At 39.7% G+C, this 18,711-nt stretch overlaps 1 long non-coding RNA gene across 1 annotated transcript in view; it reads right to left on the reverse strand.

Annotated features, from left to right (window-relative positions):
- Window positions 1-6,910: 6,910 nt before the first annotated feature.
- The window catches only part of LOC112645806 (uncharacterized), a 28,337-nt gene continuing 16,536 nt past the window's right edge, over window positions 6,911-18,711 (reverse strand). Inside the window, exons 2-3 of the long non-coding RNA XR_003127265.3 lie at window positions 9,167-9,252; window positions 6,911-7,804 (exon numbers count right to left, since the gene is read on the reverse strand). This is a non-coding gene — a long non-coding RNA (uncharacterized LOC112645806). The remainder of the gene's footprint in view (window positions 7,805-9,166; window positions 9,253-18,711) is intronic.

Below are 18,711 nucleotides of genomic sequence, written 5' to 3' on the forward strand. Positions count from 1 at the left end.
GACCCTGAATATATCCTGCCAGCCCTTTCTGGCCTGCCAGGTCTCTGTGGAGAGGTCTGCTGTTACCCTAATACTCCTCCCCATTTGCTTCAACGTGGATGGAACTGGAGGGTATTATGCTGAGTGAAGTAAGTCAGTCGGAGAAGGACAAACATTATATGTTCTCATTCATTTGGGGAATATAAATAATAGTGAAAGGGAAAATAAGGGAAGGGAGAAGAAATGGGTGGGAAATATCAGAAAGGGAGACAGAACGTAAAGACTGCTAACTCTGGGAAACGAACTAGGGGTGGTAGAAGGGGAGGAGGGCGGGGGGTGGGAGTGAATGGGTGACGGGCACTGGGTGTTATTCTGTATGTTAGTAAATTGAACACCAATAAAAAAAAAAAAGAAAAAAAAAAAAAAGATGTTCTGAATATATCTGTTGGGTCCATCTGGTCCAATGTATCATTCAAAGCCACTGTTTCTTTGTCAATTTTCTGTCTGGATGACCTATCCATTGACGTAAGTAGGGTGTTAATGTCCCCTACTAGTATTATATTACTGTTAATTTCTTCTTTTATGTCTGTTAATAGTTGCTGCGTGTACTGAGGTGCTCCCATGTTGGGTGCATAAATATTTACAATGGCTGTAGCCTCTTGTTGGATTGTTCCCTTTATCATTACGCAGTGTCCTTGTCTCTTGTTACGGTCTTTGAAAATCGATTTTGTCTGATATAAAGATTATTACCCCAGCTTTCTTTTTTGCTTCCATTTGCATGTTAACTATTTTCCTACCCCTTCACTTCCATTCCGCATGTGTCTTTACATCTGAAGTGAGTTTTGTAGGCAGCATATGCATGGATCTTGCTGTTTTATCCATTCAGTAGCCCTGTCTTTTGATTGGAGCATTTAATCCACTCACATCTAAATCAATTATTGATAAGTATATACCTGTTGCCATTTTTTCACTACTTTTATGGTTGTTTTAGTAGTTCTTTGTTTCTTTCTTCTCTTGCTATTTTTCCTTAGTAATATGTTTGGATTTCTTCCTCTATTTTTTGCCTATCACAAGTTTCTGATTTGTGGTTAACATTAGATTCATATAGAATATCTTCGCATATAGCAAACTATATGAAGGTGATAGTCACCTAAGTTTGAACCCATTATAAAACACTAAATTTTTACTCTAATACGCCCATGTTTTATGTATATGATGTCATACTTATATCCTTTTATTTTATAGATTCCTTGAATGATTCTCACAGATATAATTGATTTTACTGCTTTTGTGCTTTAACCTCCATACTGATTTTATAAGTAATTAATCTAGTATTTTAATTATGTTTGTATTTACTTCTGAAAGTTTTTCCTTTCATACTTTTCTTAGTCCTAATTACGACCTTCTCTTTCCACTCTAAGATTTTTCTTTAACATTTCTTATTAGCCTGGTTTAGTGGTGATGAGCTTTTCTAACTTTTGTTTGTCTGGAAAACTCTTTATCTCTCCTTCTATTCTGAAATATATCCTTGCTGAGTAGAGTAATATTTTTTTGCATGTTTGTTTCTTTCAGCACTTTGAATATACCATGCCACTGTCTTCTGGTCTGCAAAACTTCTGCTGAAATAACAGCTGAGACCCTTATATGGTTTCTCTTGTATATAACTATTTTCTTTTGCTGCTTTTAAATTTCTTTTTATTAATATTTTGTCATTTTAGTTATTATATCTTGGCATGGACTTCCTTGGGTTGATTTTGTTTGGGGCTTTCTATACCTCCCGGATATGGCTATCTGTTTTCTCCAAATAGAGAAGTTTTCAGCTCTTATTTCTTCAAATAAATTTTCTGCTCTTTTGTCTCTTTTCTCCTTCTGAGATCCCTATAATGTGAATGTTATGCTTGATGATGTCACTGAGTTCCCTTAACCTATTTTCATATTTTCTTTCTTTTTTGCTGTTCAGCTTGGTTGTTTTCCATTACTCTGTCCTCCAGTTTTCGAGCCATTCTGCTTCCCCTACTATTTATTTCCTCTAGTGTATTAATTTTGGTTATTGAGTTCTTCATCTCTGATTATTTTTTATATTTTCTATCTCTTTGTTGAAGGTCTCACTGAGATCCTCTATTCTTTTCTCAAGTGCAGTAAATATCTTTATGACCATTGCTTTGAATTCTTTATCAAGCATATTGCTTATCTCTGTTTCATTTACCTTTTTTGATGTGTTTTTGTCCTGTTCTTTCCTTGGTTTATATACCTCAGTCTCCTTTTGTCTAACTTTCTGTGATTGTTTCTATGTATTCGGAAAGTCAGTTACATCACTTGATCTTGAAAGTAGTACTGTATGAAGAAGAGGTTCTGTGCTACCCTGTAGCCATGTGTCCCCTCTTCACTAGAACCAGATGCTTCAGGAGTGTCTCCTGTTGTGTGTGCCCTACCATTATGGCCGAGCCCACTTGCCCTAAACCCAGTCAGCTGCAATGGCCCACCTCTCCTGTGACGGGATGGGTTTAGGGACTATCTGGGGCCACTGTGGACTTAAGAAGCTTTTGTTGGTGGGCAGGGCTGGTAGTCACGTCAGATCTCTGCCTCCAGTCCCTCTGTTGGGGATGCTGACACACTGATAATCAAGGCACTCTCTGTGCATTGCCAGTTCCAAGATTTAGCTACAAGGGCTGTAGTCAAACTAGTGTATATGGATATACTCCAGGCAGTTTCAACTGCTGCTTCTGTGCCGTATCTCTAAAGGATTATTTACATGGAAGGGACTCAGTTTCCTATTGCCCTTCAGCTCTCCCAGAGTTAAACCTACTGGTTTTTAAGGTTCCCACAGTTAAGTCTCATTGATTTTCAAAGCCAAATGTTAGTGGTGACTCATATTCCCAGTGTGGGTCCCCTGTTTGAATGAATGGAGTCTGTTTTCCCTTCTCTTAACCACTTGTGGTTAGTCTCATGGGGGGTTTGGTTCTCAACCACATTATTACCCCTCGTACCCTTTCCAGTGTGCCTCCTCTCTATGATTAATTATGGAAAGTCTGTTCTGACTTTTTCACGGGTCATTTTCTGGGTTGGTTGCACTGATGTGGCTGTTATCTGGGTGTATCAATGGGAGAAGATGAACTCAGGATTCTCCTACTGCACTATCTTCCTAACAGAACACGTTAAAAAAAAAACCAACAACATATGGAACATGAAACTATGGCTAAAAATATTTGACTTCTGAAGCTCTAAAGAGAGCTGACTCTGGAGGCAGATCGACCACCCCGTTCACCTCCCACGTAGGCCCAGTTTCTAGATGTGTGCCCTTGGCAAAGTCTCTGAGATTCAGTTTCTTCATTTGTAAAATAAGATGATAGCATACCACAATAAGCACTAAACAAGTAAATACATCTAAAGTACTACTTGACAATAATATGAGCACTAATAATAATTATCATTACCTAGAATTAGGCATGAAGTGAACTTTTGGCTGTGATTAATAGACCTAGCTACCTACAGTTTACAAGTCATTTCAATGTACATTAGTCCGTCAGTCACAAATACTGTGGAGATATTTAGGATTTGTGTTTTTATTCTCATTTTATAGAAACCTAAGGTAACCCCCGCCCCCCCATTAAACCCACATCACATTTAAAATTTAAAATAAAATTGAAAATTCTTTGTAGGATGATTTATACAAAGCAATGGAGATAAGCCAAATATAATCAAGAGAAAATGATTTTAAAACCCCCTCCCTCTTGACATGTTTAAAACAACTACTAAATAGTACTCTTTCAAATGTCTTTGCTAATAGTTTTGTGAAGAAAGCATAAAGAATTATAGAAAATAATGAAAATACTAACAATCGTAAATAGAATTTTAGGTAGGAATGTCAAATGTGTGTATGTGCATATGAATACACAGTCACACGTATATTCATATATATACACATATATATAGACATGAGTTAAACTTTGCCCAGATTGAAACCACAATATAAAGATGCCATACATAGCTACCTACCACACACCACCACTGCCCCCTCATCTGAATTAAAACTACTTATCCGATTTTAGATAAAACCCTAAATTGATATTTTTATAAGATGCCTAAGATTAACTGAAGTAAAATCAGAATGCTAAGCTATTTTTCTTTAGCAAAACATTATCACTTGAGGAAAACTTCCCAGTTTGTCCTTACATTTCCATAACAGGAAGGATTATAAGAAAGCTTTGGTAAAACTGCTGATAACCTCTCCCTTTTACATGAGCGATACACAATCTTGGGACAGCAGAAGCTGTCTCCCTAGGGCTCCTCCTGGTTAGCACACACATTTGGGTCCCAGTCCCCACTGCTCTCAGGTGTGCATCCTGAGGTCTACTGAAAATGGATCCCAGAAGGAAATGACTTATCAGGACTGACACGTTCTGAAAGGCCAGTGGGTTTTCATATCTTCCTAACTTGTACTCATGCTGGACTATCTGTCCCTAACCCTATGTCACATATTCTTCTTTGCTCCTTTTGAACTTTCATCTAGTTGTTTCTCCCTGGGATTATTGGCCCTCCAGAGCAGGCAGACAGTCTGTCCCCACAAAGAGAGAGAGAGAGAGAATGAGAGAGAGATGCTTGTCATTACTGAGGACATACATGCTCTCCTCTCTACCCCTGTGATAGTCTGAGGGACACTCTTCCTCCCAACTTCATGTCCTCTACCCCACCCATCAGGTACACCACCTGACCACCACTTGGGATTAATTTGGGTTTGTGAGAAGGAAGAACAGGAGAAAGGGACCCTGTGACAATGTCTGATATGACGGGATCAGACAGGCCTCTGAGGAAAGGACCACACCAGGAAACCACAGCACAATACCACGTCAGACACCAGAGCCAGTAAGTTCTTCACAAAGGCCATTTAATCTGCACACATTGCTCCAGGAGTTGCCTTCGGCTCCCTGTAGTCTGGGCCTGGACACTTTCATTGACCAGTGAGCTTGACAATTAAGTGGAAAACTCACCTCTTTTTCAATATTAGAGGGTTTGATACCTGATTCTTGAGAGAGAGAGAGAGAGAAGGAAAAAGCTACAATAGATAGCTTCCCTCTCATTAATTTTTTTTCTCCCTGCTATAGCATCTAATTATCTTGTCTTGAGGCTACTTGTTCTTAATCACTTTTCTAAATCACCTAAAAGCTAATTTTAGGTTAAGGAAGGGGATCATTTAAAACAGAGTTCTATCCTGCTGTGCCTGGGCACACCTGACTCCCCAAACTGCAGTGATGACCTGCTTTCTCTCTTCCAGAACAACTGATCCTGCCCAGCAGGGACATGCCCACAAACCTCATTATGCGATGCCTCTCTAGTCCAGCCCCACCCGCCACCAGTGGCTCCCTCCTGTCCCCCCCTCATACATCTGGAGCCACGGCCTGCCCCAGTCACCTGGCCTCTGAAGCTGGAGGCAGATGAGGACCCTGAGCACCTCACCCCTGCCCAGCTTGCTGCTGCCTGGTGGTTTTTGATGAGATGCTCAGCCTGACCCCAGCCACCTCCTGCCCCCATACTGAGCCCTTTTGCCCAGTCCTGGACCTGCCCAGTCCATATGCCCTTGACCACCCTTGACCTCACCTCTCACCCCTAGCCCTTCCAAATCTGTCTGCTCCCACTGGCTGCATCTCGTTCAGTGCTGACCCTTCTGTTTTGATGACCCTTCAGCTTACTCAGCCAGCAGGGAGTAGGGCGGCTCTGTCCTAGGTCTGAGCTTGGAGTAGGGGTTGGGATCCTTCTTCCCACCTGAAGCTTCGGCTGTACAATAATGTGCATAGTGTGGAAACACTAAGAGCTATAGAGTGACCAGTCCCTCATGAGCACCAGGGACTCCACAGGGTCCTGCCATACTTGGATGCACACAGCTCAGGGAGGGTCTAGTGGAGATTGTGGCAAGCTTCAGCCCGTGGGGAGTGGGTGCTCACACTCTGTTCCATGTACAAATTCTCCAGCGGGCTGCTCCTCCAACTTCCCCTTTTTCATGGAAATGAAGACTTAGTCTCATCATGTTTTTGTAAAACCACCTCTCCCATGCCCACCCTTGGCAGGGACATGCCAAGTTGGGGAGGAAGACCCACCACATCCATTGCTCAGGGCCAAGTCATGACCCTGTCTGCCTAGCTCTAGTAAAGGAATCCCTTGTAAAGGAAAAAAAAAAAAATATATATATATATATAAAAATATATGTGTGTGTGTGTGTAAGTTATAAATGCTCATAAAAGGTAGCCTTCCAAAAACGCAGAGTTCAGAAGATATTAGAGTTAGAGAAGACCTTGACGTGCTCCCTTCTGTCTCCCTGAATTTGACAGAGCTGGATGTTCAGGCCCAGTTAGATACATGACGTGGTCATATTAGCCAGTTGCAGTGTTAGGACCAGAATCCAAGCCAGCGCCTTCTCTACGTGTCTCCACATGGGTGCACACGACTTCCTTTATCCACTTTGGATATGGGTAGATTTTTATCCAAATAACGACCATCTTTGTAGTGCTTTATAATATGATGTGTGCTTTTACCTTTATGATCTCATCTAGGATGTCTGTCCCAGCCCACTGGGACAATGCAGGAAGGTGGAATCAGAAAAATCAAACCACTGATTTTCAGGCTATGCAATATTAAGCTAGAAAATCTAAATCAAGAGTCAATGAATAGTATGGTGGCTGGAAGCTAGTAGAAGACAACTGGCAGTGAGAGGACTGACATGTGGGGAACGAGGCAGACCGAGGTGTCCTGATGTGGTACGGTTGCTCCACAACGAATATCCAGGAAGTTGGATTCTAGTGGCTGCGCCCCACCAGGTCAGACCCTCACTAGAGCTCGGTGAGGTAGGCGGGTTCTGTTACAAATTTCCTAGGGCTGCCAGGATAAATTACGCAGAGTGTGTGTCCTAAAACAACAGAAATGTATGCTCACCACTGTGGAAGCCAGAAATCTGAAATGAGGATGTCGTCAGGGCCTCACTCCCTCCACTGCCTTAAGGGGAGAGCCTTCCTTGCCTCTTCTAGCTTCTGGGGGCTGCTGGCGCTCCTTGGCATTCCCACAGGTCTGTATCCAGATGTCCCTCACCTTAGAAGGACACCAGTTCTTGGACGAAGCTCCACTCTAATCCGGTATGACATCATCTTAATTTAGTGGCATCTATAAACACCCCATTTCTAAATAAGGCCACATCCACAGGTTCTGGATAGAATATAAATCTGGAGAGGAATGCCCTTCAACTCAGCGCACGGCCCTTTTAGAGAAGCAGAGACTGAGGTCCACACAGGTTAAGCAGTTTTCCCATAACAAATTGGAATCTAAAACCAAATCTGATTCCAATCCTGTGTTGTTTCTGCTGTCCCATAAAGTATGAAAGTTTTTGATGTTATTTGATTCTCTATATAAAGCCTATAAAAAATAGGAATGCTGCAGCATGACTGTTCTCTATATTTTCACTAAGAAAAAAAAAATGGCTTCCCTGAACTTTCTGCCCCTTCTATTTGTTCCCATGGCAACCTATTATAAGTCTTTCATAAGTGTTATCACTTTATTGTGTTTGCCCAATTATTTATCTCTTTCTACTAAAAGCAGAGAAAAACAGCATTGGTGGTGGTGCTGGCAAACAAGAGGGGGACAAGAGGGCCCGCCTTTGTCACCTAGGTTAGATACAAAGCTTGGACTTGAACCCATCCTCGGCGACCGGGGCTTCGTCTCACGTAGCTCCTTCCAGGGTCCAACCCGTCCTCCTAGGTGCAGGGCCACCTATTCGTGGGTGTCATCAGCCACAGTGCCCATAACTGATGAATTTCATAAAGGCCAACAAAATGTGCGACACCTGGAAAAACACCACCCCGTTACAAAATAAAAGAACACAGCAGCACTAAAAGCGGCACGCGCCGTAATTAAACTGTGATAAAATATATGAACAGAATAACTGCAGTAATCATTACAGAAATAAATATGCAGATCAGAATTGATCGAACACCTCGGTACATTCTAATTTACTTATAACGTGGAATAGGTGGTGGTGGGGGGGGTCTCCAACAGTTAGAAGGCTTTGGGCCTATAAAGATCCTAAAAACGCCCTGATGGCCACATTAAAATCAGCTCTTTTTATGAGGATCAAAACAACTCCAGATTGTCTGGCATATGAGACGGGAGAGTGTGAACAGCTCTTTTTTTTTTTTTTCTTTCATCACAAGTAAAGCAGCTTCTCCTTCTTATATAACCATCTTACTCAGGCTCAGTAATACAGCATTTGGTGAGGTCGTCATGTACTATTTGTGGCTCACTTAATCCTAGTGTTCCTCCCGGGGATAGGCCTAACCGAGAGATGTTTCATCTTGGTGTGTTTTTCCTGTGAAATTTTTGATCCAATTATCTTTTAATCTTTTGCTGCACAGTGTGTTGGGCAAGCAACTTAGCAGCGAGAGCCCTCGTCTATAATGACAATTAGCCCAAGAGACAAGAGGACTGAAAATATTTGAAATCAGGGACGGTGATTCTAAGCAGGAGAAAGCTTTATCATTTTCTTATCTCTCTGTTCCAGAGGACACCCAGCTAAAAGAACAACTAGATCTTCAGGATATTGTCAATTCTCTTAGTGAGGATTAATTTTAGTTCCAGCTCCCCTATATCCCCATCCAGTGCAATGAGTCTTGTTAATCCCTGAACCATGAACATTTCCATGACATTCAAAGGAGATCTCGGAAATCGATGTGGACAACGTGGTTCCATACTGGGGAACCCTACAACCCTGGTGGGCAATGAGGGCTTACTGTGCTTAACTACAATGAAAGCCAAGGATGTAAAGGGACTCTGCACTTTTGTCACAATTTCCCAGCCTTCTACTGACTTCCCATCCTTTATTCTCTGGGCTGAACTCTTAGACCAGGATTTCATGATTCTCTTGCCAATCTCCCTAACTCCCTCGGCCCCTTGGCCTTCTCCCGTGCACATTTCACACACCCTTGTCCTGTGTTCATCCCGGGACCTGTCACTTGCTTCCACACGAAGTCAGCCGAGTACCGTTGACCAGATCCCCTGCTGTTCCACTTGCAGTCGGCCTCGGGAGAGTCCTCCTTCTCTTACCCTTTTATTTATCTTTGGTCAGCAGCCTACCCCAGTTCCAGTGCATCCTAAACGTTCTCCTCAGGTCCTCATCCCAACACTCAAGCTCATCAAAAAGCTCACCCACCTCCACAGAAGCATCAGGCTTGTGCCCCCTCAAGTTTCCTTCCCAATTCTCAGAAGTCTCTCTCTGGCCACACCTTCTCCTCCAGTCTGAGAAAAGGGAAAGTCTGGAAATTACTGATTTAGATAGAAGTGAATGAAGGACTTTCCTACTAAATCTAACTTTCACTTGGTCAGCAGGGTAGTTCATACTGAAATAATTTGCCTTTTTTTTTTATTTCTAGAGAAAACATCTCTTTTAGTTTAGGTTAATCAGCTCTGTAAACTATTAGTGCCCATTACTTTAAAATAAATGGGAAAGTAGAAATAGAATAACTTCATACAGTGGCTTTTAAGGATTACATTCTAGGGTATATTCCGATGTCCATATGCTCTCATCTATTCTATATTATCTTTAAACATTTCTATTGGGGGGAATTTTGGGACCTGGGGAGAATTTTGGGACAATCAGAACTTAGGCAATTTAGATAATTGGACAAGAGCCCTCTATACCTGGAAGGTCACGTGCAAGTGGGAAATATGTCCCTGTGATACATCTATAAGATCTCTACTCCAAAGCATAAACGTGTCTTCTAATTCCTGTTAGTTTTGTATGGAATTAAGGCTCACTTCTAGCATCTGTCTCATTTCCCACATTGTGTGGATAAATTTTCCCAATCGGGATACGCTAAAACAAAGAGTAATTCTAACTATGGGTCACTCAAATAAGAGAAACGTTTTTACCCATTTTTTTTTTTTTAAAGACTTGTTATATGAGGAGAGCTGATGTCGGAAAGACTGGCTACTCAGCTGGCTATTAGAGCGTCTCCTGACACCCCCTCTTTAGTAGTGGCGACGTGGGTTTGCAGATTCAGGATGTGACCTATGGAGAGTCCTAAGGAAAGGAAACTCATGGCTGGAATTCCACCAGCGACGTGCCAAATCGCCCTGGCCCTGACCAGCTAGGGCCAACCAGTTCACTTGGGCAGCCCAGCGTTCTGGTTTCTGCAGGATACTTCTGGAAACGGTTCCGTTTCACCCCTTCCACGGTCTTGGGCTAATCTTTGCAGATCGAATGCCCACTGGCAATTTTGAAGGAAGGATCAAGTCTGCGACTGATGAGACTAGAACTAGTGTCAGAAAGTCTGGCATTGGGCAGCCCTGGTGGCTCAGCGGTTTAGCACCTGCCTTCAGCCCAGGGCCTGATCCTGGAGACCCGGGATCGAGTCCCACATTGGGCTCCCTGCATGGAGCCTGCTTCTCCCTCTGCCTGTGTCTCTGCCTCTCTGTGTCTCTCATGAATAAGTAAATAAAATCTTAAAAAAAAATTCTGGCATTTGTTGTCTCCACTGTAATTTTTGGTGGCATCACAGGAATATAGAAAGATATCAGGTATTATGGAACTGCAACACCCAACGAGTGAAGGCCAGGAATACAAGGTTCCTTTTTCACATTCAATGTATTTTTTTCTCTTGTAAGTACATTTCTCATAGTCATTGAAGGCAATGAAAAGTGCTACTGCCTGGTTTTAGGAAACATTAATATGACTTCTTAGGCCTTCAGAGAAAGAGAGAGAGAGAGAGAGAAGGACACCCGTGTGTTGTACACAGCAAACTTGTTATTAAGTTTCCATGCCTTATTCAAGACCCAGTCTTAGGAATTCTGCTCCCTTACCAGATTATGTGAACAAATCCCAACCCTGATGCCAGCCATTATTCACTGAGCCCAGAAGGGGACATCTGGCTTGAGATGACTCACTGATTTTCTCATCTGGGAGTCTGAAATTTGTATCCAGAAGTTCTAGTTAATGTCATAGGAGCTTTTACTGTGCAGCCCTTCCATGTTCACTCAGAAACAGAAAGAGGCAAGATCTACAAAGGGGCAAATGCTTAGAAAGACGCCAGTAAGGTCCTGAGTGATAGGTATGCACGTGAAGGGATGAGGGAGAAGGAGCAAGAGAACCTAGGGACTAAAAGAGAATGGAGACTAACTTAGCCCCCAGCTGCTTGCTTCTTGCAATTCTTGCCCTTAAATTACATAGATCATCCGTGCATGCTAGTAAAAGTTATTTTGTTTGTTTGCTTCTGTGTTTCAATCCAATATACACAAGTGTGTAACTCCCAGCAAAATGATTCCTAGGAGAGTATGAATACATCCGCTAAGTAATTGAAGCATTCCTTCCAAACTACAATACCTTCCATATAATTTTTGATAATATTTTTGGTAAGCAAATTTTCTATTCATGTTTCAACATTTATTCTGTACTTAAAATATGTATACATATATGTATATGAAATATGTATATTCATATATATGTGCATGCGTGGGTGTATCCAATTTTTTTTAGGAAACACCCACAAGACATTCAATTAGTAATACCACTTATGTTTTGCCCATGTTAAAGAACCAACAAAAACTCCCTAGTAATATGTCTTTTGCATAGTGATTAAAAACATGGGCTTTGGTGCCAGACTGACTGAAATATTGGGAGGATTACATGAATTAATTTATGTGCAGAACTTGGAACCATTTCCCACATATATAACAAGCATTCAAAACTAGTATAGCTTATTATCATAATGTTCATTATCTTTATAATTATAATATATAATAAGCATTCAAAGTTACTGTTTTCATCATAATTACTAATACTATCATTATTAAAAAGTTGGTTTAGTCTCTGGAGAACTTGTTATAAGAGAGAACTACAAACCTAAAAGAGCAAAACCACCTTTTCAAGGACCATAAAACTATTTAAATTCAGAAAACAAATCAGCCAAAATCAAATATAAAAGCACTAAGCTTAAAGGATGAAGGTTTCTTCTACTTGGGAGCCAAATTAGTGGTAGAACATGAATTTGAAGAAGGTTGGACAAACTGAGTTTTGCTGCTTAGAGATTGTTTGGCAACATGGCAACAAGACATCAGCCAAGATCCTACGACTCCAAGCACCTTGTACTGCTTTATAAAATGTATGAAAGGGCTATTGACATCCTCTTGGAAAAAATAAGAGAACAAGGTGGGATCAAGGGTAATTGATATGGCCAGAGACTTGAGAAGTATGAATAAGAGCTCAAGCCAAATGCCTTCTTGATTATTATTCAGGCTATATGTGTGGCCCAAGAAACTAAATCTGTCAGAGAGTATCCTTTTTGCTGTACTTCCATCTTAAATTTACTCTCTTAATCATTAGAGCAGTACTTAAGATGACCACGATTAATATGCTTCCTAAAGAGTTTAAGAATGTCTTAGAATAATTATGAGTAAACTGTTCTATAAACCATCAAACCGTAAATACTCTAAATTTTGTGAGCCATTGTTTCTCTGTTGCCAGTACTCATCTTTTCCTGCCGTTACAGCCTGGAGGTAGCCAGAGACAACACTAATGAATGAGCTTGGCTGGGTCCCAGTGAAGCCTGATTTACAAAAACAAGAAATAGACCAGATTTGGCCTATGGGATATTGCTTGCCAGTGCTTGTCTTAGAAGATTCCAATCACTTTTCCCCAACAATCTTCTCTCTCAGTAAATACTTACTTAGAGACTTGGTAGGCACTTCAATATTGGTTAATCTCTAATGTTTGATAGAGCAAAAAAAGCCAGACCACTAGTGTTTGTATCTAAAGAGGATGAAGGCAAACAATTGGAATGGTAAGCTTCAGGTCATGCCTTGTAGTGGCAAGGAAGAGGAGAGACAAGATATGCCACTGCTCAGATTATCATGCATGTGCTACAGTGGTTCTTTAATGAATCTGGGTTAGAAAATAGAATTATAACACATCAAGCAGAGATATTCCTACTAGGTAAAAGGAAGAAGGCAGGTGCATAGGAAAAAGTCGGTGAATAGGGCTAATTTCCCAAAGGAAATGGCTCGGTCCTAATACAGGGAAGTCATCGGACTGTGAACACTACAGTGACAGAAAATATACTTCTTCACATATTTGGGACCCTAACACCGAGCCTGCACTCAGAAAATGTTTAATAAATCCTTGTTCAAGCATATCCAATCAAGTGGCAACAGGGAATATAATCTAATCATACCAATAGGGGATCCAAGCGGTGGTCATCACTAAACCCTGTGTCTTTACGTGGAAGATGTCCAGCTCAAAAGATGACAACATGAGAACAGAATCTAGTCCTAGAAAGTAGAATACAAAATCCAAGGAGAACTTTGTGAAGTAGGAAAGAAGAGAGGAGGAAAAATCTAGGCCCTACTCCAGAGCAGGTCAACACTAGAAGAGGAAGCCATTGGAATAAAGGTGTCTTGGGAAAATATGAGCATTTCATATCTACAGTATTGGATTCCCAATCTGATTGATAAAAAGGAGACTTAAAGGGGATCCAAAGGAAGTCAAACAAGGAACCCATCAGATGTTACTGGAACACTGACTTCTAAACCTAGAAGAAATTCTTAGCTTCAAAACTCAGTGAGGTTGATGATATAGTATCATAAGTCAGGGAAGATTTTTAGGGACGAATAGAACTTAAACACATGGGTATTCTGTAGAGGTAGCATATAGTTGAAGAGGAGAGGTTGAAAGGTTGGTTAAAATACAGTGTAATCCACTAGGATCATAGACCTCAGAGTCAAGTATCTTGGATTTAAATGTTGACTCTGCCACTTAATGCTTTCCCACGTTTAGCTTTCACTCTTAAGCAAGTTATTTAATATATTTATCTTCAGTTAGCATTCCTATAAAATGAGCATAAAAATAGCACCTGCCTCATAAGATTGCTATAAAAGCTTAATGAGGGAAACATGCAGAGTGCCTTTTGTCTGGCTATATAGGAACTTTTCAATAAAGGAAAGATTTTATTAAATAGGAAAAGGAAAAAAAAAAACTAGTAGGGAAATAGGTCTAGCATGTCCTACATTAGTATTTGTTAGAATATATTTAGATTTATCAAAGTACAAATCTAGGAGCACCAAGTTCATTTTTATTTTCTTTTCTGTATTGGCAAGAGCCAGCACTCTTGGACTTTGCAAATTTTGCTAAAAGCAATTTCCAGGATAGATTCAGAGCCTCCAGCAAATCAGATTCTAATCTATGGGTTTGGGTTGAAATTTAGAGACTGCTCTACTATAAGGTAAACTGGCAAGTTCCTGGCTTGAAGAAAAATACACGAGCTCCAGCATTGCAAGGAAAACTTTAATTGTTCCTAAAACTTTCTCAGAATCAGCCTCTCCTCAGTCCTTAAATTTTTCCTGAAACCAAAAAATGAGCCTAACATGAGACAGTTATCCTTTGGAAGGCTGTCAGAATCAGGCTTGTAGGCCTGTGATGACCTCAATCTGAACCTTTGGAGGAGTCAAGAGAACACTAGTGTGGCCTGGTATTCAGTGTATCAGTGAATTCATCAAACAGGAGCTTTTATTCTTTTCTTTTATTTTTTTTAAGTTTTGTTTATTTGAGAGAGCAGGGCAGTGGACCGGGACAAAGGGAGAGAGAATCTCAAGTCGACTCCCCACTGAGCGTGGACCTGACACAGGGCACAGGGCTCCATCCCACAACCCTGAGATCATGACCTGAGCCAAAATCAAGAGTTGGTCACTTAACTGACTGAACCACACAGGAGCCCCCAAGAGCTTTTATTATTTATGGTTTTCTGTGGCACAGTGACCTCTCCCTCCCAACCTTGCAAAAGGCCAGATTTGGACAGAAAATAGAAAACTCAGGATAGGGAGAATGTCCTCCATCTCCCATACCTCCCTGGACACAATGGGCTTCAGAGACTTACTTCAGATAGTCATTCTAGCAGATGGCATATTGCCTGATGCCAAATATCCTTTGGAGAAAATGAAAACCAAGCCCAAGTGCCATGAAACCTTGTCATAAAAGGTATATTCTTTTTCCCACATTTTTCTAGATGTAAGGTGGTTTGAGTTTCCAAATGAACTCTGTTAAACATTTAAAATATGTCTTCAATGTGATTATAAGTCACTTAAAACATCTTCCAGGCTACCTTTGTGATATTTAATTCATATCAAATTTAAATACATTTCATTTCCTGAATCGAGAGGCAAAAAATTCAAATAAGAAGGAAAACAAAACTTTGAGTTTCTGTATTTTCTTATTTGGAATGATTGAATGTAAGACCCACAACACCTTGAGGCATTGCAACACTTAAATTATGCTTTCACCTTAAAGAATCAATATGGTCATTTGTCATTAAACAGTGACTCAGAAGGAAAATATCAACAGCACAAGGACATTTCATTTGAATTTTCTCTCGGACCTCCTACATCAGAATCAATAGGAGTATCACTAAAAAGCTGTGATACATCACCCCCCAATCCCCCCAAAAAACCCAGTTAGTTAACTAGAATACCTGAAGTAGGGACTCAGAAATTCACTCCTTGCCAAAGTTTCCAGCAGATTCTTGTATACTATAAAATTTGAGAATCCATGACTCAGGGATTCTGTTCTGACACTAGATTCAGTAGTCAAAAAGATTTTTAAAGTAAAATTTACATAAACTTTATAATTCATTTTTGTCTATAATTTCTGGCACATCACGGACTATTCTATTACATTAAAATATTGTATTAGTAATTTCTTAAACCCAAATAAAAATTTTAACTTTCAACCAAATATGCAAAATTTTGGTATCTTTTCCTATTGGAACTATATATAGTATTAACTGGAAATTTCAAAAAATAATTACCTTGTCTTTCACAAGAAAAAAAGAAAATTTAATAAAAATCCGTGGAATTATTATCAAGCATTGGGAACATAGGAGCAAGGGACCCTTCTTTCTGATAAAATCAGCACAAATGAGGTAAGCCCCATAATTTCCCTGGCTTCACTTCAGTAGAGTATTCTAAGAACACAGTTCTGGGAAGAAGGACTGAAACAGATCAAGGAAGTTTTGTTGAGTTGAGAAAATAGAGATTCAACCGTGAGAAAGTTGAGGCAGGAAGAATTTTCAGGCCAGGGACCTGGAAGGAGTGAGTCATCAGAGGGAGAACCTCAGAAATCTGTACGGAGGTCTACCTGGGCGGGTTGCTAAAGACCACGTTGTATATGCGTAAAGTGAAGCTCAATGATACCAAGCAAAAATCAAAATGTTTAACTATACAATTTCTGAGATCACACAGGGGTAGAAGATATTCATCCTCCAACCAGCAGAGAGTAGAATGCTCAATAAAAATTCAGGGTATTTATCAGAGACCCCAGAGAGTCAGACCTTAGTAATAATGCTACACTGGGTAAAAGGCTATTCTAAAACTTTCATAACAAAGATTAAAACTAACTTAAAAAGGAGACCAAAATAAAAGGCTGACAAGTCCAGCTTGATGAGAAATGGCTTATTAAGGGGCCTTACTGGACAGAACCCTGTCTAGGCAGCTGCAAGATGAGTAGCTCTCTGTAATCCCCTCCCTTAAGACCTTCTGTACCCTAGAAACTGGGAGTACGTGCTGGGGAATCACCCGAGGAGAGAATGCTTAAGAACCGACTGTGCCATCCAGGTGCCCCTGCATTGTTTACATTTTTAAATAAACAATAAAGGGGAAAAAACATCCCCTTCCAAAAAAAGGTAGTATGTGTCACAGTCATATCTCTAGGGCAGATCAAGGGTGTTATGCCCTGGAGTATACTCAAGGGTAGTAATTAAACAAAAAGAAAGAATGTGGAAAGAGGGTCTGTGCTCAAGAAAGTTTCAAGCCACAGCATGGTCTTCATGGTAGATTTGTTCAAGATACTGTTAGTCTGGTTCCCACTATAGATACGATGTATGTAATCATATCACAATGGCCGGGATCTGATCCAAAATTAATAGGATGTGAAGACTTGGAAAAAGGTCATCTATAACCATCTATATAAAAACAGGCATAGAAATGATAGAAATCAAAGGATTAATCGTTTAAAATTACATGTATATATACATACATATATATGGAAGATGAAAAAATCAGCTTGGTAGACTTAAAAGTAAGCTTGTACTTGACACTGAAGAACATACCAGTAGATTTCGAGTTCTGATAGTAGCAACCATCTAAACTGAGGCACACAGGCAGAAATAAAACAAAATGTAAAAAGCCTCAGTGATTTGTAGGACATCATCAAGGGGTCAAACATACCTGTCATTTGAGTATAAGGAAAAAAAAAAAAAAGGAGTAGGCCAAAACAATGTGTAAAAAAATAACAGCTAATTTTTTTTCAAAGTAATGAAAATGTAAGAAGCTGATAATATTGAGCAAGATAAACAGAGAAATCATACCATGGTATACACTGGAAAACAGTGATAAAGGGAAAACTTCAAAGCAGCCAGAGAAATAAGCCACAGTACATATAGCAGAGCAAAGATAAGGATAATCTCTGACTTTTCATGAGACCAAAAAAAAAAAGTAGGCAAAGTTGCTACTGACAAAGTTGCTGAAAACAATTAAAATTTTACATGTAGCAAAAAGTCCTTCAAAAGTAAAAGGAAACCAAAAACATTTGCATATAAATAGTACCTAAGAGAACTTGGTGTCTGCAGACCTACACTGTGAGACGTATTAAAGAAAGCTCTTTAGAGTGAAACCTTGATCTTCAAAAATTAATGAAGAGAGTAAGAAATATTTAAAATGTGCAAAAAATATAATTTTTTTCTCACTTTAAAAATTCTTTAGAGTTGAGGCTATAGCATAATACTTATAACAATGAATTGAACATATATGAAAGTTAAACACGGCAACCATAGCGCAAAGAAAATGAGGGAGAAATGGAGGTATATTGTGGTGAGATTCATACATCATATGTAAGGAATGTAATAATATTTGAATATAGACAACGATAGATTAAAATTGTATATTGTAAATCTTAGAGCAACCACTAATGAGCAAAACAGAGAGACAGCTTATAACTCCAAAAAAGGACATAAAATTAAATAATAAAAAATAATCAGAAAAAAGGACAAGCAAAGGAGAAAAATTAAGAACAGAAGCAACAAATATAATGATTCTAGACTTGAACACATCCAGATCAAAAAGTAAATATAAATCTTCTATGTAACTCCAAATAAAAGGCCGTGATTGCTGGACTGGTATGTTCGGTTTGTAAGAAATGCATTTAAAACATAAAACATACATATTTTTAAGTAAAAGGGTGACCAATCACATACTTACTAATAATAAGAAAGTGGCAGTGGCTATTGGATATCACAGAAGTAGACTTCAGGATGAGGAATCTGACCATTCCTCAAGAATAATGCTTAATAACAACAAAAGGCTCAATTCATTAAGAATAAAAATGCTTAACGGGAGCTCCAAAGCTGATGAAGCAGATACTCAACAGTTTAAAGGAAAAATAGGCAAACACAGAGTTAGAGTGTGGAATTCCAACCCTCTTCTCGCTAAAACAAGGACGTAAGGCTATCGGCAAGGATACAGTTGGTTTGAGCATCACTCTCTACCCGCTGAGCTAGTGGACATTTATAGAACAGCCAACAATACCAGAATACATACTTTTTTTCAAGTGCACACAAAACTTTAATAAGATGGACAATATGATGTCATAAAATTATTCTCAATAAATTTTAAAATGATTGAATTTACATGGAATATACTATCTGACTATGGTAAAAA

Source organism: Canis lupus, chromosome 34, assembly GCF_003254725.2.
Source record: "Canis lupus dingo isolate Sandy chromosome 34, ASM325472v2, whole genome shotgun sequence".
Classification (NCBI taxonomy): domain Eukaryota; kingdom Metazoa; phylum Chordata; class Mammalia; order Carnivora; family Canidae; genus Canis; species Canis lupus.